The 24,750-nt window shown below is 45.1% G+C and overlaps 1 protein-coding gene across 1 annotated transcript in view; it reads left to right on the plus strand.

Moving 5' to 3' along the window:
• LOC126237437 (protein quick-to-court) overlaps positions 1 to 24,750 on the plus strand; it is a 342,763-nt gene that overhangs the window by 167,943 nt on the left and 150,070 nt on the right. The gene's annotated exons all lie outside the window — the stretch shown is intronic.

Raw genomic sequence — 24,750 nt, forward strand, 5'->3', positions numbered from 1 at the left:
TTTACAGAAATCTTGATTGGCGGCAGTTTTGACAAGATGGCGGAGGTTGTTTGGGGTACGTTTCACTGCGCATGTTTACCGAAAAACGAATTTTATTACAATGTATCTATTGTATTGTGAGACAACGGTAAAATACAATAAAAGAGCACTGACAATTACCAAAATGGTGGAGGTGTTGCGTCTTTCCCAGCCATAAATTACACAGAAAGACTGAGGAGGAAATCGATATTCTGCGCACAACATACAAGCGGGAGCACAACAAAATAAAATAAAATCTTCCACGAGCGATGTGTGTGTTCGTAAGTTGTGGTATTCTAATGACCTTTCGTTAGATGATAAAGTAGGAGAGAAACTTTCCCGTACTTGTCTTTTTTAATGTGAATGCGAAGTAATTCTGGCACATTATTAAAAGGTTGACTGTCCATTCGGAGAAAGTTAGATTATGACACCCAGACCTCCAGATGTCAGTCAGTTAGATCGGCACCAAACGTTGTTTATCGACAGAGTATGGACCAGAACTCCGATATTGTTTGTGGTATGCGCTGTCGTCCAGGAGAAAGTGCGTAAACGGTAAGTAATAAGTAACACATGACCTATGGAGCACAGGAGAATGAGCTAGGGCACAGGATACTTTTAAGGTGCCCCTTATTTGCAGATAAGAGCGCATTTTACTTTATTTCAAGTTTTGCTATTTCACTTACGTGAAGTGAATGTATCAGCGCTGCAGTACTTAAGGAGTACTGTCCCCACGTACGCGTACACCATAATTACCACGCAAACATTGGGGTTACACTCGTCTGGTGTGAGTCGTTCCCGAAGGGTCCACTGGGAGCCGAAACGCACCCTGGGTTCGGTGTGTGGCTGCGGCGGAGTGAGTGGACTGCTGTAGCCTGTTGTGAACCACTGTGGCAACGGCGGGACGAAGCCTCTCCGTTGTTTGTAGGTCCCCAGTTCCATACAGTACAATACAATACCGTTAATAACTGTCTTCTCGAATGTTGCCGCTGATAGATTGGCCTGTTTGGCTAGATGTCATCATATTACATGGCATGACCTTTTCATACATGACCAAAACATCGTAAAATACGTGAGCTGAAACAGACTAAAATTCAGCACATTATGGAGAACCCAGTGCGTCAGCTGTAGTGGACTTTGACACTTCGAGGAAACACAGTTTTGCAACACCACAGAGCAAAGTCTTCACAAAAGCGCGTCCGTTATGCTTATTCCACAAGTTCTAGAATAATACGGGGTGTACAAAAAGTCTCTCCGCAGTGCCTGATGATTGTTAGCCGCGCGTGCCGTATGCCGCAGTCAATATACCGAAATGAAACTCAGTGAAATAAAAGTTATTAATTTACTGAATATTCACTTTTAACTTAAATGTTTTCACATTAAAAGTTGAAAGTGTTCCCCCTCTTGTTGAATACACAATAGTATTCGTCTAATCATGTTTCCAAACACAAGCTGTAACATTTCTTCTGTAGCAGAAGCAGTGAAAGTGGATATTGCAGTTTTCAGTTCATCGATGGATTTTGGACGGTTTTTATAGACAGTTGCTTTCGCTGCGCCCCAGAAGAAAAAGTCATGTGGTGTTAGGTCAGGCGTTCAAAATGGTTCAAATGGCTCTGAGCACTATGGGACTCAACATCTTAGGTCATAAGTCCCCTAGAACTTAGAACTACTTAAACCTAACTAACCTAAGGACATCACACACACCCATGCCCGAGGCATGATTCGAACCTGCGACCGCAGGAGTCCCGCGGTTCCGGACTGCAGCGCCAGAACCGCTAGACCACCGCGGCCGGCAGGTCAGGCGTCTGTGGAGGCCAAAGTCCCTGTGAAGTTATGCGATCACCAAAAACATCAGCAAGCAGTGACATTGAAACGCGAGCTGTATGCGCGGTTGCACCATATTGTTGAAAATAACCGTTCAGTATTTCACTTAACACAAGTACTCCTATGAACGGGTACAGAATAACACTGCAGTATCGTTGCGCGTTTATTGTTTCGTTGAAAAATATGGGACCCACAATCCGTGGCTAGAAATTGCAATCCAAAATCCTATTTTCACAGAATGAAGTGGTTCCTCATTAATACACAATGGATTTGCAGTACTCCACATACGAGATTTTTGCGAGTTTATGTACCCTTATAAATGAAACCACGTGTCATCAGTGAAAAACGTTTCATTAACAATATATCTTCCATTTTGTTGAACGAAATTTTTGAACCATTGAAAATAATACAGTCTCTTGCCATGATCAGTATTTTTCAGTTTTTGCACGTCTGTCACTTTGTATGGGAAAAGTTCTAATTTTTTCCTTACAGCTGTGTGAGCCGTTTTGACACTAGCATCGATTTCCTGAGCGAGTTTTCTTGCTGACTTGTTCGGACTCACGGACATTTTATCGGAAATATCAAGTAGTTTACCCTCAGACAAAACGCTAGGACGACCACTTCTCGGTGCATCTGTCACTGGACTCGTACTTCGAAATTTGTTAATCAAATGTCGCATAGAATCGGGATGTGGGAGTGTTGTCTCCGGGAAAACTGAATTAAATGTTTGACGAACTGAAACTATGCATTTACCGCCAGCTTTGAATACTTGTTCGCTTAAAGACACACGTTCTTCAATGGGTAGCATTTTAACAGTGACTAAACAAAGGAACTAAACTTAAAGGTTCACGTCATCACGTAACGACACACACCAACGATACTACTGACGGTGGCTGAGATAAACGAAACAGTGGAATGTTGGGAGAGTCCACTTGAAGGGAAGTAACCCAGGCAGGCGAACAATCTCATACGGCACGCGCGGCTAACAATCATACGGCACTGTGGAGAGACTTTTTGAACACCCCGTATTACTACGGAGCACCACCTGAATACTGCCACTTCTGTAGAACGATTTTTCGCCGGGAACCTGTTGGTATAGTGGTCGCCTTAGCATACAACACGCCATCGAGGACTCCAAAGCCACTCTTCGGATCGGGCGCGAATCACACACTGACGCGATAGCCACACGTCCGCCGACTCCGGTCCTCGATTGTCACTGCACTTCCAGCTTCGCGCTCACTGGATACACACCTCGCTCGCCGGCGATGTACGATGACTCGCAGGAGGAAGTAGTGCCAACCTCAAGTGGCGTGCCAATCACGGCACACAGCCATCTCGTTCTAAGAAGGGGCCCTTACGGGTTGGTCCTCTCCAATTTTGTTCATCCGTACATGACTGAGGGTCACTGTCCAGACATCAATTTCGCAAACCAGCAGACGCAATTAAAAAAAAATCGCCTTTGAGGATTAAAGAATTTCAGAGCCCTGTTAAGTACAAAACGTTTATAGTCCGTTAACTAATAAGACCACATTGCTAATTTACATACCCGTTTGTTAATCAAATTCTGATACATAATTCTTTAAAAAACATCTGTTTATATTTAATTATATTCACATGAAAATGCGCCTATTTGCAATCAATTAAAATTTGGTACAAAAATGAGAAATATCAGATAGAAAATGAAGTCCTTATTTGCTGTAGAAAGGCAAAGTAGAGACTGTGCCGCAAGTCCGTGACCAGGTAGAGTTGCACCCTTTCTTCGGAGTGTCACTAGCAGGGGGAGGGTGGCGGACACTTCGCCGCGGCCCGCCTTTCACTTCCAGGAAAGGTCCTCGGTACTCATTTAATAGCAGGCTGGGTGGACCCGTGGCCGCCCTGGAGGGTCTGCAACAGGGGAAGAAGGTCCCCTACCCTATCTGGGGCTGAATCCGGGACCTCCAAGGCAAGTCTTTTTTGTTAGCACTTTGGCTGCGGCATCGGTGCAGGCGCGCAACTCTCCAGTGGGGCCCGGCAACGTGCGAGTGCAGGCCGGTAACGCTCTGAAACGGCAGGCACCGCTCGGAGCCGACGCTCCTAAGCACACCTGAGCTACAGGCTGACGTCAAGACCTTGCAAGATCTGTAGGATCGTGTTCTATACTGACTTAATGATGACACCTTAGATGCATTACTTCAAATAAGCTTCGACTGTATTGTGGTCATGTTTTAAAGTCTGTTTGCTGTCTGACACCCATAGGGGTCACAGGCGTCATTCAAATGTTCGTGATATCTTAATAATATAACAAAAAATACAATTCAAACAAGCAACAGATCCATTGCATTCAGGAAAAATTTGAATTCCAAAACCCAAATTGTTAAGAAGGATAAAAAGGAAAAAGGAAACTAGATTCATTTGAAATTATATTTACTTCAAATGCGCATTTTTAAGATTGACTCTGATAGAGGTCGTCAATTTAGTAGCATATTTGCTCCTGGTATGAGAGAATTAGCCGTCTACATTTATCATAGACGCCTAGAGGACGCCCGGATGTATAGAAATTAGTAACCGAAACACACCCTACGTGGAGGCTTCTCTCGTGTCCCCCATCACTTCAATTGCGGTGCTATTAAAACAAATTTAGCACAACAAATTCTTTCATAAAAAACTGAAGTGAACGCTTTACAACGCAATAAGAAATAAGTCGACTTAACACAAAAGAAAACCTTATTTTCTGAGTGCTCGTGAAAAAAAGTTCTAACCTTTCAAGTCATAAAAAGAAACCATGCAGTGTCAAAAGAACTTGTCTTTGATAATCGGAATTTCCCCGATATTATCGCGTTTTTGCTACTTACGGGAAATTATACAGCAGTTCAAACAGTATCCAGGTTTGTCTGGGCAGGTTGTACACTCGTATGGTGTATCAGTGCGCTTGCCTTGTTCCGCGCACTTCTTACACCGCTTCCCCATAACTTGCTTCTTCCCTGCCGTAGCTTCCCGCTTTTGCACAACGTGTGTTTGTTTGTGATGTTTCTTGCTCACATTTCGTGGAACGTCCATTGGTGGAAGAAAGCCTTTATAATGTTCATTCTGTAATCGTACAACGTCATTTTATTTCCCGAGTACTTGTTTTACAGATATAGAGAATTGAAAACTAGCATGTCAATGAATGAAAGAATAATTTTTACGGCCAGCGGATAGTCTTTCGCTCACACAAATAATACGATAACATCTGATCTTGTTTACCAGTCCCAGACATACACGCATTGTACCTAATAACAGGCAAAGGTTTCGTGACTATTTGCTGGCGCGCATTCGTCACTTGCTCCGTAACATTTAGATGTTGTATGGAAATGTAGGAAACCTCTCGTCGATTCTTCTATTTTCCAATCATAACTCCATTAGAATACGACGCAATTGTCTCTCCTCTCCCAAGTTTTCCGATACAACGTCTTCGGGGGTATATTTCCTATTTAATTTCAGAGTACCTGTGGAAAGTGTTTTTAGGTTCAACAGAGTTGTAGCTAAATGAAAACTGTTATAATAATTGTCCAAGTAAATGTGATGACCAACATGCAGCTTCTCTGACATCAAATGCAAAACGACCTTTTCAGCGTGACCTTTTCCCCCCATATCTCCACTACTTCCCGTGTACACAGCGCACTTATTTATGAAACCGTCTGGATTGTTGAGCATGTATATCTTAATGCCTTATTTATTACGTTTGATTTTTATGTATTGTCTAAATGACAATCTTCCCTCCAAATAATCATTGATTCATCTATTGATAAAACTCTTCCCGGGTAATGCACTTGAGACATTCTCGTGTTAAAATAATCCAATATAGGTCTATCTTATATATCTTTCCTGGAAGTGTATGTTTTGCAAAATGCAGAGAGCGTAATATGATCAAATACCGGTCTCTGCTTATACTCATTGCTATTCCTCTATTCTCAAACAGCGGTTCTTTATTCCAGTAGTCTTGTAATCGCGGATATTTAACGTTACCCATTTGTAACGAAACACCCAGGAAAACTAGTAATTCGCCTATACTTAGAGGTTTCCATTTACAGATCTTAGATCCCTCTTTTGTATTTTCGCTCGGCAATATGTTGACTGCGTTATCGTTCGTTTCGTCAACTACAAGTTGCAACAATTCGTCTGTTACCAATAATCTGAAGAAATCCATAGGAGAATTGCCAGAAGGATGAATTTGCAAAACTTCTTCCTTCGTAAATGGGTGATACTGCATATTATGTGGTTGTTTATGCCAGGACTCGCCTGGATTATCTCCGTGTGACAGGTCGGGCTCCTTTTCGTCGTCGATTTCCACACAATCGACGTGATCCGTATCGTCAGATTCGGAACTGTCACGAAACAGATTCGAAAGCTGTGCTTCCTCGCTATCATCGCTCTGCAATTCTCCTGCAGCCTCTAAATGACAATCTCCGTGCTATGCCTCGCCCTCACTACACAGAAAATCACTGTCGTCTAGTACACTAAGTAACTATTCTTCTGTCAGTTTAACACTTTTCTTGCTCCTTTTCTCATTGGAAGGTCCAGGTGTTGGTTCATTAGCCGCCTTTACGAACAATATACGTTCGATAAATGCCCACACAAAACGAAGGTGTACACGCTTTGATGCTAGCTTAGACGCTGCAACTAGACTGAGTAATCCGACAGTGAGGGGCACTGGCTCGTGGCTTCTTGTAACGCTTATAAGTAGACCGCGGATTTTAGGTAAAAACCTATTTTGTTCCTGAGTTCCTATTTGCATAAAAATTTGTACTTATGCGTTTCATGACTATTTACACTTAATAGCTTTAATTTTATAGGACCTAAAAAGCCTATTTGGACGTTAGTGCCTATTTTTGCCTATTTCGGCTTTAATATCCTAAAAAGTGCCTATTTCATCATATAATACAGTGGCTCCAAGTTTTTCCACACTATACGACATATGGAAAAAATATTTTCTGCCCAGCGTGCAGCAAGGTGGCTAGTTGATATGCGCCCATGCTTCGTATTTGCCTAACACTTCGGTATTTTTTTATTTTTTTATATCACTATCCCTGTTAATACCAAATACTCTTTATAGGTGTTTTATTATTCATATGTAAAAAATAGATCACCGATCTTTAGGTTAAAACCTATTTTTTCCCTAAGCTCCAATTTGCATATAAGTTGATACTTATGCGTTTCATGATTAACTAAACTGAATTCCGTTAGTTCTATAGGACCTAAAATCGCGTATTTCGAAGTTGACGCCTAATTTTGCCTATTTCGACATCAAAATCCTAAAAAGTACCTATTTCGTTAATGTGACCAAGAGTTCTTGTGTTTTCAAAGATAAGAAAAAGGAAGTAAACTTAGGGCTTTACGTCTCATCGAAGGCGAAGGTCGTTAGAGACTGTTTACAGTTCCTTTGCTTGTCTTACTACCAACAGCACTCGGCACGGTTGAATGGTCATCCATCCAAGTACGCGCAGAGCGCGACAGTGCTTAACTTCGGTGAGCGAATGGTCAAAGATTTGAGTTACACATTAGAATCGAACGTGGGAGTACTACGTGTTATATTTGAAATTTGTTCGTAGGATTCTGGCCAGCTGTGTATCTTCGCAAAGAAACGGTTTCGTAGACTTTAAGCTCATCACGGATTAAAAAATCACAATGTTAATCGTAGACGCCCTCTACAGCTAAATTACTGCCCTTCGCGCATTTTCTCGTTGCTGTCTACAGGCAGTCCTTTCAAACTACTCTGTTTCGTGAAAGGTATTATACGTGAATTTTCCGGTTCGAAAAATAATTTGCCAGCAGTGAGATGTTTTCATCTGAAGCACCGGTAGATTCCATTCCCTTGTTCAGAAGGGGCGGCCATCTGTCAGGTGCCATATGTCCAGCAACGAGTACGGTACTTCCCCTACCGCTCCCCAGTAAAAGGAAAAAAAAAAGTCATCGTTCACTTTTTCCCAGCGAAAACAAATCAGTACATTGTATAGGACCGACGTGTTAAGTGTTACTGACGTTCTAAGTGCAAAATAAATTCTAGTTTCTGTGTGAGAATACTACGCCATGCCGAAAACAGCTAGTTCAAAGTCTACTTATATAAGGCAGTGGCTGCAAGATTTTCCGCATTTACCGAGCGAGGTGGCGCAGTGGTTAGCACACTGGACTCGCATTCGGGAGGACGACGGTTCAATCCCGTCTCCAGCCATCCTGATTTAGGTTTTCCGTGATTTCCCTAAATCGCTTCAGGCAAATGCCGGGATGGTTCCTTTGAAAGGGCACGGCCGATTTCCTTCCCAATCCTTCCCTAACCCGAGCTTGCGCTCCGTCTCTAATGACCTCGTTGTCGACGGGACGTTAAACACTAACCACCACCACCACCACCGCATTATACAACGGATGGGAAAATTATTTTCTGCCAAGCATGCAACAAGGAGTTGATGTTTTCCTTAGACTTCTTATTTTCCTGTCACTTAGGATTATTTTTTATCGCTATCCTTTAGTAATACGAAATACTCTTTATATGCGATTCCAAACTGCATTTCCCTTTTCTCTCGTATTAGGTGTTAAGAAATCTCACTTAACTAAGCATGAAGATGGAATCGCACATAAGGCTAATGTTGAACGAAAGTCAAAATTGAAGCAAACTCTTTTAACCAATAAATCTGGTGAATCCTCCGAAAAAACAAGTTCTGCAGTGATTTGTGTCATGCACTTGCGGCAGCAAACATCCCCTTTCGGAAACTAGAGAACCCTATTTTCAGAGGTTTTCTTGGGAAGTGCTGCCATCAGTCTATTCCTGCAGAGTCAACTTTACGTAAGAATTATGTGGCTTCAGCGTACAATGCTGCGTTGCACAGAATCCGAGAAGATGTTGGAGAATCTTGTATATGGATTTCTGTGGATGAAACTACTGACAGTCTTGGCAGTTACATTGCAAACCTGATTATTGGCAAGCTAGATCCAGATGCTCCATCCAGTGCTCGTTTGATTTACGCAAAACAGCTTGCAAAAACTAACCAACAAACAACAGCACAGTTTGTGAACAATGGGCTTAAGGTGCTATACCCAAACGGAGTGGATGAGAATAAGGTGCTTCTGGCCGTCACTGATGCTGCTGCATATATGATAGCAGCGTTTCAGCTATTAAAAGTATTCTACCCATTGATGCTGCACGTAACTAGTGTAGTGCATGGGATCAACCGCATAGCAGACCAAGTAAGGCTACAATTTCCTAAAGTAAATAAAGTAATATCTATGGTGAAGAAAATTTTTGTTAAGGTTCCATCAAGAATACAGGCATTCAAAGAACAGCTTCCAGATGTCCCATTGCCGCCAGAGCCTGTTGTCACCCGCTGGAGCACGTGGCTGATAGCAGCAGAATACTACAGTACGCATCTCTCAGCTGTCCAGAAGGTGGTTGAAAATATACCGGAGGATGCTGCATGCGTAACTGCAGCAATGGAGTTACTCAAAGATTGTTCTTTAAAACGGGACTTATCTTACATTAGGGCCCACTACACATTTATGGCAAGAATAATTTCACAATTAGAAGGCTCAGGGAGACCTATCTACGACAATATTTCTTTGCTTGAAGAAGTCAAAATGAAAATTAATGAAGCGCCAGGTGAAGTAGGGGGAAAAGACGTGCAAAAATGCAAACGGTTTTGCAGAAGAACACTGGCCTGAAGGAGTTGTGTGCAGCTGCCGACATAGTGGAAAATCCAGCACTCCTGACTGCAGCATTCCTGTCCAACATGTGCCGAAAATGAAGTACACTCCTGTCACATCTGTTGATGTAGAACGTTCTTTTTCAGCGTATAAATTGATTCTGACTGACAAGCGCCACAGTTTTTCACTAGAAAACCTAGAAAAGATTTTGGTTATTTATTGTGAAGCCAACTATGGTCAGAATATGTGAAACTACGAATGTATTAATTAAACCATTGCCACATCTTTTTTACGGAGATCTTTAACTTGCAGGAACTCAAAAATATTTGGAGTTACGTTCAACATTAATGTTGTAGATTGCTGTGCTCTGTAACTGTGTAGCCGGCCGTGGTGGCCGAGCGGTTCTAGGCGCTATTACTGGAACCGCGCGACCGCTGCGGTCGTAGGTTCGAATCCTGCCTCGGGCATGGATGTCCGTGATGTACTTAGGTTAGTTAGGTTTAAGTAGTTCTAAGTTCTAGGGGACTGATGACCTCAGAAGTTAAGTCCCATAGTGCTCAGAGCCATTTGAACCATTTTGTAACTGTGTAAATATTCATTCTCATTGTTTTAATGACGAATAAGATGTTCATACTGTCAACACTGTGTATTTTAATTTATTTTTATTTTCTCTGCATCATTTTTATTAGAGCCTATTTTAGGTTTTATATAGCCTAAATGAACTACTGAAGGAGCTTATTTTAGGTGCCTAAAACACACTTTTTTGCGACCTAAAAATCCGTGGTCTACTTATAAGCGTCAGCCGCAGCGAAAGTGTTAAACGAAATATATTATAATCGTGCTAGTCTGAATCAAAATGTAAATTGAATTCATACGACTATGCCATCTCTCCATTCAAAAATTATTTTTTGTGCAGTGTGAGATTTGAAAACCGTTAATTGTTGATGCAGATTTTCTTTAAAAATCTTGTTGCAGATTGTCTTTATAAATCGTAGTGAAATAGCTTCTATTTTTTTGACCACAATAATGCAGTTAATAATATTAATTATTACTATTTGCCGGCTAAGCTCAGTTATATTGCGTTTAGAATATTACCTATAACAATTTCTTCGTAAGATGGAGAGAAGCACAGAGATTCGCATTGGCCTGCGTAAAATTTGTTTAGCATCTGTAGTAATAATTACTGTTATATTAGTTTATGCTTTCATTGATTTTACATAGGAAAACTCTTTACCGTACACAAAAAGTATTGTAAGTGCCTACGTTAGTCCAGGATAAGTCTCAAGTTGGGCTTTAAGTGAAAATTCAGGAAGAGAACGTGTAGAAATTTTACTGCTCAGCTTCTTTGCTGTTTCGAAAATGAAACAATTGAAATCGGTGCGTGTCGTGCGCCTTTTGCACGGTTAGCTTAAATTCATATTTGTTGCGTAATGACAGCTGCTGCAGCTCGTCAGCGATGATGCTGGAACAGATAAAAATGCTAAATGCTGAAAAATCTTAATGAATTTGACATGGAAGTGTATTTACAGTAGTTAAATAATTCCAGCAAATGCTCTATAAACATATATTGAAATACTTAACAGATGCCTCGCATTCGGGAGGACGACGGTTCAATCCCGCGTCCGGCCATCCTGATTTAGGTTTTCCGTGATTTCCCTAAATCGCTCCAGGCAAATGCCGGGATGGTTCCTTTCAAAGCCGGCCGCTGGTGGCCGAGCGGTTCTCGCGCTACAGTTTGGAACTGCGCGACCGCTACGGTCGCAGGTTCGAATCCTGCCTCGGGCATGGATGTGTGTGTTGTCCTTAGATTAGTTAGGTTTAAGTAGTTCTGAGTTCTAGGGGACTTATGACCTCAGCAGTTGAGTCCCATAGTGCTCAGAGCCATTTGAACAATTTTTTTCCCTTTCAAAGGGCACGGCCGACTTCCTTCCCCATCCTTCCCTAATCTGATGAGACCGATGACCTCGCTGTCTGGTCTCCTACCCCCAACAAAACCAAACCAAAACTTAACAGATTCGCGTGCGCGCACGCACACACATCTACACACACACACACACACACACACACATCTGATTACTCAAACAGATAAAGTTCGACCACTAACATCGAAAGTAAATAGAAGAGAGAGCAAAATCTGTAATGACGTACTCAAACAGATAAAGTTCGACCACTAACATCGAAAGTAAATAGAAGAGAGAGCAAAATCTGTAATGGCGCTCTTTTTATATGTATATATATATATCTTTAACATATAGTTATTCTTTGATGATTACATCAATTACAAAAATAATTTTTGGTAAATAAAATACATATAACGTTTTCAACACGCAGTGATTCTTAGGGTTTTGTGAATGTATGTTAGAAAAATGTTTACGTTTTTGTTTTTTTTTCCATCGTTCGTAAGGGCATTTTTTACCACCAGCAATTAAAAATAAAACATTAGGATTCAACATTTGTAAATCATCTTTTCCATTTGTTAGTAGTCAACATTTGTTAATCATCTTCTCCGTTTGTTAATAAATGTAAAATTCAAAAATTCGACAAGTGACCATATGATATCAACCTTATTAAGCTACGAAGTTTTATTATTAAGACAGGTACCGATAATAAAATAAATATACCGTATACAGAATAGTAAGGGGTATGATTGTTGTACGACCGGACGTTGTGGCCGAGCGGTTCTAGGCGCTTCAATCCGGAACCGCGCTGCTGCTACGGTCGCATGGATGTGTGTGATGTCCTTAGGTTACTTAGGTTGAAGTAGTTCTGAGTCTATGGGACTGATGACCTCAGATATTAGTCCCTTAGTGCTTAGAGCCATTTTTGAATTTTTGTACGAAAAGCGAAATAGGAAGACTCACACTGGACTAAGCTAGTAGTGCATTTTGTTAAGCTACGTAAGTTTTGTGCGTAACAATACTCGGAAAGCTTGTAACATTCAAAGACGATTTTTAAGTTTAGGATGCCGTCGTATTGCTTTACGATTTTGGTATCCAGGTACAGACATTCAAATCTTGTAAGTACAGTCAGCGCTCCACGGTGTTGATACACTCAATTTAACTGACATTTGCTTTTCTTATCAGGGTGGAAAACTTCAGCATTCCTCGTATAAAAATAATGGAGAGGCACAGTCCAGGAAATATGTAAGACAGATTAAGCAGATGCGGTTAGCGTCTTAGCTGAGAAAGCGGAACATAAAGACAGGCCTGGACGTAAAGTACTGTGCTAGAGTCCTGTACTGAGCGGAGCCAATTATTTTTATCAATTCGAGTCACCACAGCGCGGGGCCGTGTCATTTCAGCTGCTAATGGACATCTGGCTCTCATCCTAAGCCCGAGGTCGTGACGTAATGGCATCGCGCGTTGGGTCTGGAGAGCTGAAGTCTCACATGTGTTCCGTTGCCAGCTAGTCGCTGTTAAATATCTTTCACTACCTCTTCCTCCTCCTCCTCTCTTCTTCTTCTTGTTCCTGTGTTTAGGGCTTCATACTCTGTCAATTTCCATATCGATAGAGATGTAACGTTGTTGTTGGAGGTGGAACGTGATTTCGCGCAAGAACAGTCCAATCTCTTGGAGCGATTTTTTTTTTTTTTTTAGTTTCCTTTACATTTGGTGTCCAAACAACGTCAGTAGCACGAAAGCCAGTAATTTTATGTCATGCTGAGGTCTGTTTGTTGTTTCTCCCTTAGTCCTGGGTGCTTTTTTCGTGTTTTTTTTTTTAGATTTGCTATATTTTTTTATATTGTGCGCAGTGGATAGGTACTTATTTTGTGTGCGGATACAAGCAGAATTGGCCGCTGCTCAGAAACTGCTGAAATGTGCGTTGGCCACGGCTGGCAGCCTTCAGGCTACTGCTCAAAGCTGCAACGACATCCTACGGTCTCAGGTTCGAATCCTGCATCGGCCATGGATGTGTGTGATGTCCTTAGGTTAGTTAGGTTCGAGTAGTTCTAAGTCTAGGGGACCGATGACCTCAGATGTTAAGTTCCATAGTGCTTAGAGTCATTTTTTTGGCAACGACATTGGGGCACCATTGGCGGAAGCAAAGACACCTTTGGTCCCGTTGGGAACATCGTCTTGCGATACGAAACTTCTGCCAAGTCTGTTTTCACTCGAAGGTGAGTGGTGGACAGTGGTGGATTCGCGTGTTTCTGTGCGGAGGGTGAAAGTGGGAATTGGCAGCGCATGTGGCTCCTTACGTCTTAGCCAACAGATACTAAGTGCTACCTGTGGTGTCACCGCCAGACACCGCCGGTCCGGTAGTATACGTCGGACCCGCGTGTCGCCACTGTCAGTGATTGCAGACCGAGCGCCGCCACACGGCAGGTCTAGTCTAGAGAGACTCCCTAGCACTCGCCCCAGTTCTTCAGCCGACTTTGCTAGCGATGGTTCACTATCTACAGACGTTCTCTTTAACAGAGACGACAGTTTAGCACAGCCTTCAGCTACGTCATTTGCTACGACCTAGCAAGGCGCCATATTAAGTTACTATAATTACTCCAAGAATGTATTCTGAACAGATAATATTGTGAATCATGTACCGTCAAGAGCGACGTTTATCATTAATGGATTAAAGTTAAGTATCAAACTAATTACGTCCGCTTTCTGAATTCTAATTCCTTGTCAGTTCCAGACCTCACGTCAGTATAGTTCTTCCCTCCCCACGCCAGCCTGCGTGAGCTAAAACACATACATTTCGGCATCCACTCGTAACACGGTGTTGGCTCCTCTGCTAACACAAAACTACCCAGTGTTTATAAAACGACGGAGTCAGCACGGCATTTGTATTGTATGTTAACGGTAGACCTAGAGAGGCTCCGTCCCCGCCGCAGCCGCAGTGGTCCACAACCCCACGACGACTACCACAGTTCACTTCACCCCTCCGCCGCCTCATGCCGAACCACTCTTTCAGGGTTATTGTGCGGTTCGGCCCCCCGGTGGGCCTCCCCTCCCCAGGGAACGTCTCACACCAGACGAGTGTAACCTCTGTGTTTGCGTGGTAGAGAAATGGTGGTGTACGTGTACGTGGAGAACTTGTTTGCGCAGCAATCGCCGACATAGTTTAGCTGAGGCGGAATAAGGGGAACCAGCCCGCTTTCAGCGAGGCAGATGGAAAACCGCCTAAAAACCATCCACAGACTGGCTAGCTCACCAGAACCCGACACAAGTCCGCCGTGCGGATTTGCTCCTGCCCAATCCGGAACAGCACGGGATGGCTCTCCTGTTGGGCCACTGGCCGATTTTCCTGCCCAGTTCTGACGAGAGCAGATGTGGAGTCATTGGGAGCGAGTCATTAGGCGGGTGATTGAGCCTATCAGGTAAACAGCAGGCACCGGAAAGTACACCAGTGTGAACTCAGTATGATAGGTCTCGTGCGAGATATGGGGAAGTCTCTGCCGGCAGCTGTCGCGCGCATTTGGTGCGCCGTGTGGGATTAGCCGAGCGGTCTGAGGCGCTGGAGTCATGGACTGTGCGGCTGGTCCCGGCGGAGGTTCGAGTCCTCCCTCGGGCATGGGTGTGTGTGTTTGTCCTTAGGATAATTTAGGTTAAGTAATGTGTAAGCTTAGGGACTGATGACCTTAGCAGTTAAGTCCCATAAGATGCCACACACATTTGAACATTTGATGCAACCGGCTGCAAATCGTGGCTGATGGCGGCACGAATGACGCCTGGCGTTTGGGTTCTAATACGATCCTCGGTTCCTTTCGGCGGATGGCTAGTTTGGTGGATGCAGCTAGCACCGCATGCCGGGTGCACAATCAGCTCGCTGTTTGTCTCATCGTACACAGAGTCGATAGCGGTCCTCTCGTTTGGAGCGGAGTGGAAGCTCTAAACCAGAGGCTCATACGATTGTGCGGTGAACTGGATGCGAATTTACCGACCGCAGCTATAAGCAATGAGCCTATTTGAGGATGATGCGGTAGTGTGTAGGAGGGTAGCAACGCCAGAAGACTCTGCAGGAAGACTGGCAGAGGTGATGTAGGGACTGGCAGTTGACTATGGAAATGAGCGTTTGGCGTCATTGGCCGGGAGGCCCCTTGCGGGGCAGGTCCGGCCGCCTTGCTGCAGGTCTTATTACATTCGACGCCACATTGGGCGACATGCGCGCCGGATGGGGATGAAATGATGATGAAGGCAACACAACACCCAGTCACTGAGCGGAGAAAATCTCCGACCCAGCCGGGAATCGAACCCCGGCACGTAGGACGGCAATCCGTCACGCTGACCACTCAGCTATCGGGGCGGACGGCAGTTGACTATGAACGTAAATTATGTAACATATTGTGCATGCGTAGAAGAAATCCACCATAGTACAATTACAGTATTGATGACAAATCGCTGTGACTGTGACTGTAAATTAGCTATGAGTGACCATCCGTAGCGACCTAAAATGCAATGATGACATAAAAGAAGTAGTAAGAATGGCAGATTCCTGGCTGAGACTCCTCGTTGGCAGACTTTTAAGGAAATGTAATTCATCCACGAAAGAAGGTGCTTACAAAACACTTTTAGAGAAATTCTGGAGTATTACTCGTTGGTCTGGCATTTTTAGCAGGTTGGCTTAATAGAAGAGATAGACAAGATCATACGGAGAGGAGCACGTTTGTCACGGGGTTGTTTAGCGGTCGCGCGAGCGTTACGGAGCTGATCAACAAACACCAGTGCAGGACGCTACAAGAAAAGCGTTGTGCATCAAGCAGAGATTTGATATTGAAATTCCGAGAGTACTTTCTCACATATGTCTCGTGAAGCGGCTACGACAAGAAACACTGAGAAAGTAGAGGTAATAGAAGTGTTACCCATAATCATCCTTCCCACGCGCCACGGAATGGAACGCGCGAATAGAACAGGGAAAGCCGAATCAAGCAGTGGTACGAGAAGTATCCTCTGCCAAGCACTGCCATCGGGAAAGTTAAAGTCTAGCCTTTACCCACTACCTCACCAGTCTATAGCCAGAATGTAAATTAATCATACCTTCAGCATTCGTAAAAATATCGAAGCTGCAGATTTACATGCTGTTGCAATGAAAATACGTAATAGGCTCTGTTGCAACCGCCGCTGGGACCACGTGCTCCACTGTGGCGCCCTCACATTATACACGCGGGCCAGGAGCGCACGCGTAGCCACGGCTTATGGCGGGACGGCTGGAGAGACCTGCATGCCAGATGGCGCGGATTTGAAAGCCCCCCCCCCCCCCCCCCCGGCGCTCAGTACCAGACACTCTTAAGCTCTAAGACAAAAAAAGAAAAACAGCGCGCCACTAAGAAATTACCTGAATGGGACGGAAATCAGTAGATGTGACGTACATGCATAGACAAACAAATGATTACAATTTCAGAAAAATTGGATGATTTATTAAAGAGAAAGAGCTTAACAGATTGAGCAAGTCAATAACGTTTTGGTCCACCTATGGCTCTTACGGAAACAGTTATTCGGCTTGGCATTGATTGACAGAGTTGTTGGATGTCCTCCTCAGGAAAATCGTGCCAGATTCTGTCTTTAACTGCCGCGTTAGATCCTCAGAATCCCGAGCTGGTTGGTGGAACCTGCCCATAATGCTGCAAACGTTCTCTATTGGAGAGAGATACGGTGACCTTGCTGGCCAAGGTGAGGTGTGGCAAGCGAGAAGAGAAGCAGTTGAAACTCTCGCCTTGTGCGGGCGGCCATTATCTTGCTGAAACGTAAGCCCAGCATGGCTTCCCATGAATGGCAACAAAACGGGGCGTAGAAAATCGTCGACGCACAATTGCGCTGTAAGGGTGCCGCAGATGATCATCGAAGAGATCCTGCTATAAAATGAAGGGGTACCCCAGACCCCCATTCCTAGTTGTCAGGATGTATGGCGGGCAATAGTCAGGTCGTCCGCTGTCGGTAGCGATCTCCTGCTTGTCGGGCCGTATGACTGGTAACAGCCAGGTCTTGGGGAGTTTCCGCTTGGCATCGAGGCTCAGTTCGAAGCAGGAGTCATCGTTGAAGACAATTCTACTCCAGTCAATCAGATTCCAGGCTGAACACGGACCGAGTGATGGCCTGGGGTGTCATTTCTTTTCATAACGGGACCGTTTGGTTGTCGCCCATGACACACCTTGCAGCACAGTAGTGCATCGACGATATTCTACACACCGTTTTGTTGCCCTTCGTAGCATCCATCCTGAGCCTACATTTCAGTCAGATAATGCCAGCCCGCACACAGCGAGATTTTCTACTGCTTGCCTTCGTGCTTGCCAAACACTATCTTGGCCATCAAGGTCGCCGGCCCCAATTGAGAACGTTTGGAGCTTTATGGGAAAGACCCTCCAACCAGCTCGGAATTTTAGCGCGCTAATTGGACAGAATTTGGCACGATGTCCGTCAGGAGGACGTTCAACAAATCTGTCAATTAATGCCAAGCCGAATAGCTGCTTGCATAAGGGCCAGAGGTGGGCCGACGCTCAGCTTGTGAAACTCTTTCTGTCCAATAAATCATCCAATTTTCCTGAAATTATCTTCATTCTTTTGTCTGTACATATACGTAATTTTACCGATTTCCGTTCCGTTCGGATTATTCCTTCGTGGTGTATCGCTTTTTCGTTCTCTTAGAGTAGATTTAGGGGGATGGCAATAAACGTACGAGGATAGTGACAAAGTCTTAATTATCACCTCAGTAGATGGTCAAATGGTTCAAATGGCTCTGGGACCTAACATCTGAGGTCATCAGTCCCCTAGAACTTAGAGCTACTTAAACCTAACTAACCTAAGGACATTACACATATCCATGGCCGAGGCAGGATTCGAACCTGCGAGCGTAGCGGTCGCGCGGTTCCAGACTGACGCGCCTAGAACCGCTCGGCCACAATGGTCAGACGATACTCACAATGTTGATGTATACCTACCTCCCTTCCTCAGCGTATAGCACACCCAAGAAACAGATCCCATTCGCTAACGTGAACACTGTAATGATTGACAGGACACGCAGCTTTCTTGCTGACGAGGCTAACAGCGCCACGCAGGTTCCAGGAGTGACCGTTCAAGATCCGTGGACACATTAACGATCAGTCTAGTTTATAAAAGTGTACGTATATAGACAGATGCATAATCAGGTAGGTTTTCCACTCTTTACATCTTTGATGTACAGTGTAGAAATCGGACAGAGCGTCTTCTCTGTGTTTTTATTTATTTATTGTTTATTTAGCCTGACCATATTAGGTCATTAAGGCCCCCTCTTACATCTGACTAGGAACAACTCATATCAAAGATATTAAAAAAACGTTCACAAGAATAATAGTAGTAATGATAACAGTAATAATATTAATAATAGTGGTATATATAGTAAGCCCCCCCCGGTTAGCCATTCGGTCTAAAGCACGGCTTTCCGGAGTGGGAAGGAGCGCCTGTTTCCCCCGGCACGAATCCGCCCGGCGGACTTGTGTAGAGGTCCGGTGAGCCGGCCAGTCTGTGGATGGTTTTTAGGCGGTTTTCCATCTGCCTCGGCGAATGCGGGCTGGTTCCCCGTACTCCGCTTCAGCTACACTATGTCGGCGATTGCTGCGCAAACAAGTTCTCCACGTGCGCGTACACCACCTTTACTGTACCACGCAAACATTGGGGTTACACTCATCTGGTGTGACACGTTCAATGGGAGGGGGAGGGGGGGGGGAGGGCACGGGGGACCGAACCGCACAATAACCTGAAAGAGTGGTTCGACGTGGGGCGGCGGAGGCGTGAAGTGGACTGCGGCAGTCGTCGTGGGGTTGTGGACCACTGCCGCTGCGCCGAGGACGGAGTGCTGAGGCAGGGGAACCGCCGCTCGCCATCCGGCGGAAACTCATCATGGTGCGAAGGGTGTGTCAATTCCTTGCCTTTCCTACCTCCCCTGCGTACCCTACTGTTGCCCGACCGCCTACGGAACGTCTCTTTTTCCAGTCGTCCAAGGGCAACGAGACCATTTGGGATTCGTGCCAAGCATTTGCTTGAGTCCCTTGGTGTGGAGCGTGTGGCACCCCAGCTCCAGGGTTTTACCCGCCTGCCTCCCTGGTTGCTCCAGAGGCCCAGCGTCCTTTTAGACTTGTCAGAGTACCGGAGGAGCTGCACTCCTGCGGCCGGCCGCTGGTGGCCGAGCGGTTATAGACGCTTCAGTCTGGAACCGCGCGACCACTACGGTCGCAGGTTCGAATCCTGCCTTGGCCATGGATGTGTGTGATGTCCTTAGGTTAGTTAGGTTTAAATAGTTCTAAGTTCTAGGGGACTGATGACCTGAGATGTTAAGTCCCATAGTGCTCAGAGCCATTTTTTTTTGCACTCCTGCGTTTGTTTTTACCTCCTTATTTTACGATATTTTAAACCAGCATCCCGACCATGTACCAGTATTTACGGATGGCTCTAAACAGAGGGACTCTGTTGGTTGTGCTGTTGTTTTCCCTGATCGAGTCGTCAAGTTACGGCTTCCTGCGGCGTTTACCATCTTTGATGCCGAATTGTTTGCGATCTTGCGGGCATTGGAGCAGATGAGATGTGTTCCCAGTCTTAAGTTTCTCACATGTTCTGACTCCCTGGGTGCCCTTCAGACCATGCAACACTTGTACCCAGCGGATACGGTCGTCCAGAACATCCATGATGCCCTACTCCACCTGCAACGGCAGGGGAAGGAGGTTTCCTTCTGCTGGGTGCCGGGGCACGTGGGTATTAGGGGAAACGAACTGGCGGATGTGGCTGCCAAAGATGCGTGTTCCCTCCCTCACGTTGTTGAATGTGCCGCCCCCCTCCATGCTGTTACCTCCCTTTTGCGTTTTCGTGTTATGCGTCAATGGGAAGAGGAGTGGCTGGCAGTCAGTGAAAATAAGCTGCGTCTGGTCAAGGCCACCACGCGGCCATGGCGTACGTCCTACCAGTCATGCAGGCGGTATGAGGTTCTCCTCACTCGCCTCCGCATCGGGCACAGTCCCTTAACGCATGGTTTTTTACTCCGGCGGGAGGACCCCCCCCCCAATCTGCAGTGCTTGTGGCGTCCAGATTACTGTCCGCCACATTTTACTTGACTGTCCCTCATTCTCTGACCAGAGGGCGGTGGTTTCCTTGCCACCGGATTTGCCCTCTATTTTGCAAGACGACGCAACGACTGTGGTTAAGGTCTTACGTTTTGTGTCCTGTCCAATTTGTTGCCTCGGATTTTAGGGAGAGGATTTTAATGTGCTGCTGGGTGACTGGCTCACCCAGGTTTTAGGTAAGAGGTCCGCCAGTCACGATTACCTTCTTGTTTCACTTCGATTTCTGTTCTCTTTTCCTTGTGTTTCCTTTCCTTTTTAGTGCGTTTCTTTTCCTCTTGTTTTGCCTCTGCATAAGAGGATTTGGAACTGCGTCAGGCCTGTGTCTTTTAGCCGTTCTCCTTGTTCGCTGTCCGTCTTCGTCCCTTCACCGCATGTGTTCCTGTTTCTATGCGTTTGGGCGCTGATGACCACGCTGTTTAGCGCCCGAAAACCTCAAACCACACACACACACACACACACACACACACACACACACACACGGAGCCTCTCCGTCGTTTCTAGGCCCCTGGTTAACATACAATACAATACAATAGTATAATAATAATAGTAGTAAAGGGGATTAAGACTGATACAGATTATTTAGTACATTAGAATACACGTTTAGTATTATAGATGTAGTAGGGATAAATGAAGATAAGGAGATTGTAATGAACGGTGACAATGGCTTTAGAAAAGAACTCTGTGTGCGCTCATAAAACATGTTCTCTAGTGTTCATCTCTCTTGCAAGTTTTTCACACGTTTTCCTTCATCTATCAAAGCACAGGAAAATGCTGGAGGAAATAAGATGAATCGGAGATTAATTTACGGAAGCCGCACAGTACAAAATCCATTCTACCGTGACTATCTTAAAATCTAAAGTTCTCTAAGACTTTCGTAATTAATACATAATATATTAGTCATCTCCAATTTCTTCCTGTCACTTGTCAGGCAAAGAAATACCTGGTTTCGACCACTTTGTTTCTTGACCCATATTCCACTCAGTGTCTTCATAAATGTTCAAATCTGTGAGAATTCCTAAGGGAGGCGCTGAGGTCATCGGTCCCTAGACATACACACTACTTAAACTAACTTATGCTAAGAACAACACACACATCCATGCCCGAGGGAGAACTCGAACCTCCGGCGGGAGGGGCCGCACAGACCGTGACATGGCATCTCAAATGACGCTGCCCAGTGTCTTCCATTACTATAGCAGTGAGCAGTGCTAGGTGATAAATGGCCTGTAAACGTTCAAACACCACTTTCGATCAGTGACAGCTGGTGATGTGTCCTCTCGCAACTGCCGATTCGATTAAGAAAGCTGTGGAAAAAAAAAAAATCCGCTGCTCTACTGATGGCGGAAGGTTCAATCGAATCATTGTCAAGAACGTTCCAGTCACAAAAGTTTAAGTGGTAGAGGAAGACATCTCGTAGCCTCTAAGATGCTATGTAATAACATATGCGCCTGTGTCCTATTCCCTTGCAATCTGTCATTTCTGCACTCCACAAGAAGCGCATGGAGTTGTGGGAGGAAGAATGGCTGACAGTGACGACCAAAGTGACGACCAATAAACTTCGGTTGGTGAAGTCAACAGACTGCATTTTATACCGTGATGCAAGGGCAGAAGCACGAGTTGCTGGGGATCTGCCTTGTGTTTTAGCTAACGATGAGACGTGTGTGTCTAGGGTTTTTAAGTTTTGTGATGTGTCTGGACTCTGGCCTAAACTTTTAGGCTGGAGGTTTTAGTGTATTGCAGAGTGGCTGGCTCCTCCCTTTTTTCCTTGCGGTCAGCCAGCCACCTCCATCTGCTACATTGTTTTAGCTCCCTCTACCACTTTCTTCCTGGGTTGTCCATGTTTTACTGCTGGCGGCAAGCTTCGTCCCACGCTTCGGTGTGGGTAGGCACATATTTTTCCAGCCTTGTTGCCTGTGTTTTACGTTCTGTTTCATCTTACTGTTCTGAGTATTTTCTTGACACTCGTCTCAATCTGTTACTGAGCGGGCGCTGAAGACCTTGCCGTCGTGCGCCCTTAAAACCCTCTCCATCCATCCATCATGCATCGGCATTTCAAAATATCATTTTAGCTTCTTTTTAGCGGCGGCGAGAAGGAAGTCAAAGCGGAGACATAGAGAAAGAGAGCAGAATGCAGTGTGTGCTACGTTAGCAGAGTTAACCGTTGCAAAACGTTGGACTTGATACAAAGTTACTAGCGAGTGATTAACTTTGGGTTGTACTTGATCGGAAGTGGTCCTGATCCACCACGGCTGCCCGGCGATCCGAACAGAGATTCACTGGCGGAAGGACTTTTGTCATTGCTCGTGCTTGATTGTAGTCACACCAAGCTGAGTGGGAACATCGCTAAACTGATGGAAAATGTTTCAAGTTTCGGCGTCCAACTCCTGCTGAGATTGTGCAGCAGCAGGTAGCAGTTTCAGCGGCGGCTATCAATACTGAACGTAACTGAACAGGAGCTGCAGGAGTACTGCCATAGTTCAGTTTCCGCAACCTGAAAAAATGAGTTATACAGATGGTAGTGCCAGAGACATTGAGAAACAGCTGAAATCACTAATACTGAACAAACCTCCAGGGATGGATGGATCCATATCATATTCTCCAAGAAAAAGATTGCGATTGAGTTGCCCCCCTCTAACCATAATACGAGGGATGTTCAGTAAGTATTACAACACTTTTTTGTGAAAGCAGGTTGGTTTTATTCAGGACTCCAATACACCATATTATTCCCCATTCTTTTGGCTACAGAACCCTATTTTTCAACATAATCTCCGTTCAATGCGTCGGCCTTCTGCCACCTTACTGTGGAGGGCCTGCATGCTTGCATGGGACCATTCTATTGGCCGACAGAGGAGCCAACGCCTTGCTGCATCAACAGATGGAAGTCGGAACGTGCCAGATCCGGGCAGTAGGATGGATGAGGAAGAACAGTCCAATGGAGGTTCGTGAGCTCCTCTCGGGTGCGCAGACTTCTTTTGCATTTTTTGTGGCGACGAACACGTTGAAGTTGTTTCTTCAATTTCCTGAGGATAGGCAGTACACTTCAGAGTTGATGGTTGCACCATGAGGGAGGATATCAGGTAGAACCCTTCCAAGTTCCAGAAGACCGTAACCGTGACTTTACCATTGCGTGTGTGAGGGTTTAAACGTTTTCTTCGGAGGAGAGATGGTATGGCGCCCTTTTGATTTCGGTTTAAAGTTAAGAACCCTTGTTTCATCGTCTGTGATGATGATCGACAAAAATTGTCACGATCAGCCTCGTAACGCGCAAGCAATTCCGCACAGACGGTCCTACATTGCTCTTTATGTTCTTCTGTTAGGTGGCGAGGAACAAAGCATTCGCACACCTTTGGGTACCCCAGCTGGTGGACGAGTGTGTCAGCAATACCAACAGAGACATCCCGTTGTGCAGCGAGATGCTTGTGATCCGTCGATCGCCTCGAGGGAGTGAGAGTGTCCGCACGTTCCAACATTGCAGGAGTCACAGCTGTCTGCTGCCGGCAGGCGCGCGGGAGATCGGACAGGTTTGCGCGACCTCGTTGCGACGACGATAGACGCCTCGTACAACGACTTACCGTGCTTTTGTTCACTGCCATGTCTCCGTAGACATTGTCTAAGCGCGTGTGAATATCTGAAATACTTTGGTATTCCGCCCAAAGAAACTCGATGACATCTCTGTGCTTGGAACGCATCTATCGGAACTTCATGAAACTATGGGGGCTCAATCGGGAATATTCCACCATGCCCCACAACACTGCCTGAATTTCCAACAGAAATTGGCCGAGCAAAATGTGTTGCGTTGCTTATTGAACGACCCTCGTACATCGTAGATCCAATGAACGTATAACTGTGCCCAGTGTGCGGAAGACAGCGTAGGTCACACCAGTCCATAAAGAAGGGTGGTAGAAGTGATTAAAAAATATATGCAATATTCTTGACATCCATCTGTTGCCGAATCTTGTAATGCATTCTAGAGTCAAACGTAATAAGGCATCTCGAAAAGAATGATCACCTCCATGTCAAACAACTTGGATTCCAAAAACATTTGTTATGCAGAAGCTAACTCGCGTTGTTCTCACAAGACATCCAAAAAGCCCTCGCTCAAGGCTGTCAGAGAGATGCAGAATTTTTTGTCTCCCGAAAAGCGTTTGACTCAGCACGACACCAACGCTTACTAACATAAGTTCAATCAAATGGGGTATGAAACGAAATTTATGACTGGATTGAGGATTTCTAGGTAGGAA

This window comes from Schistocerca nitens, chromosome 2 (assembly GCF_023898315.1).
Source record: "Schistocerca nitens isolate TAMUIC-IGC-003100 chromosome 2, iqSchNite1.1, whole genome shotgun sequence".
NCBI lineage: Eukaryota > Metazoa > Arthropoda > Insecta > Orthoptera > Acrididae > Schistocerca > Schistocerca nitens.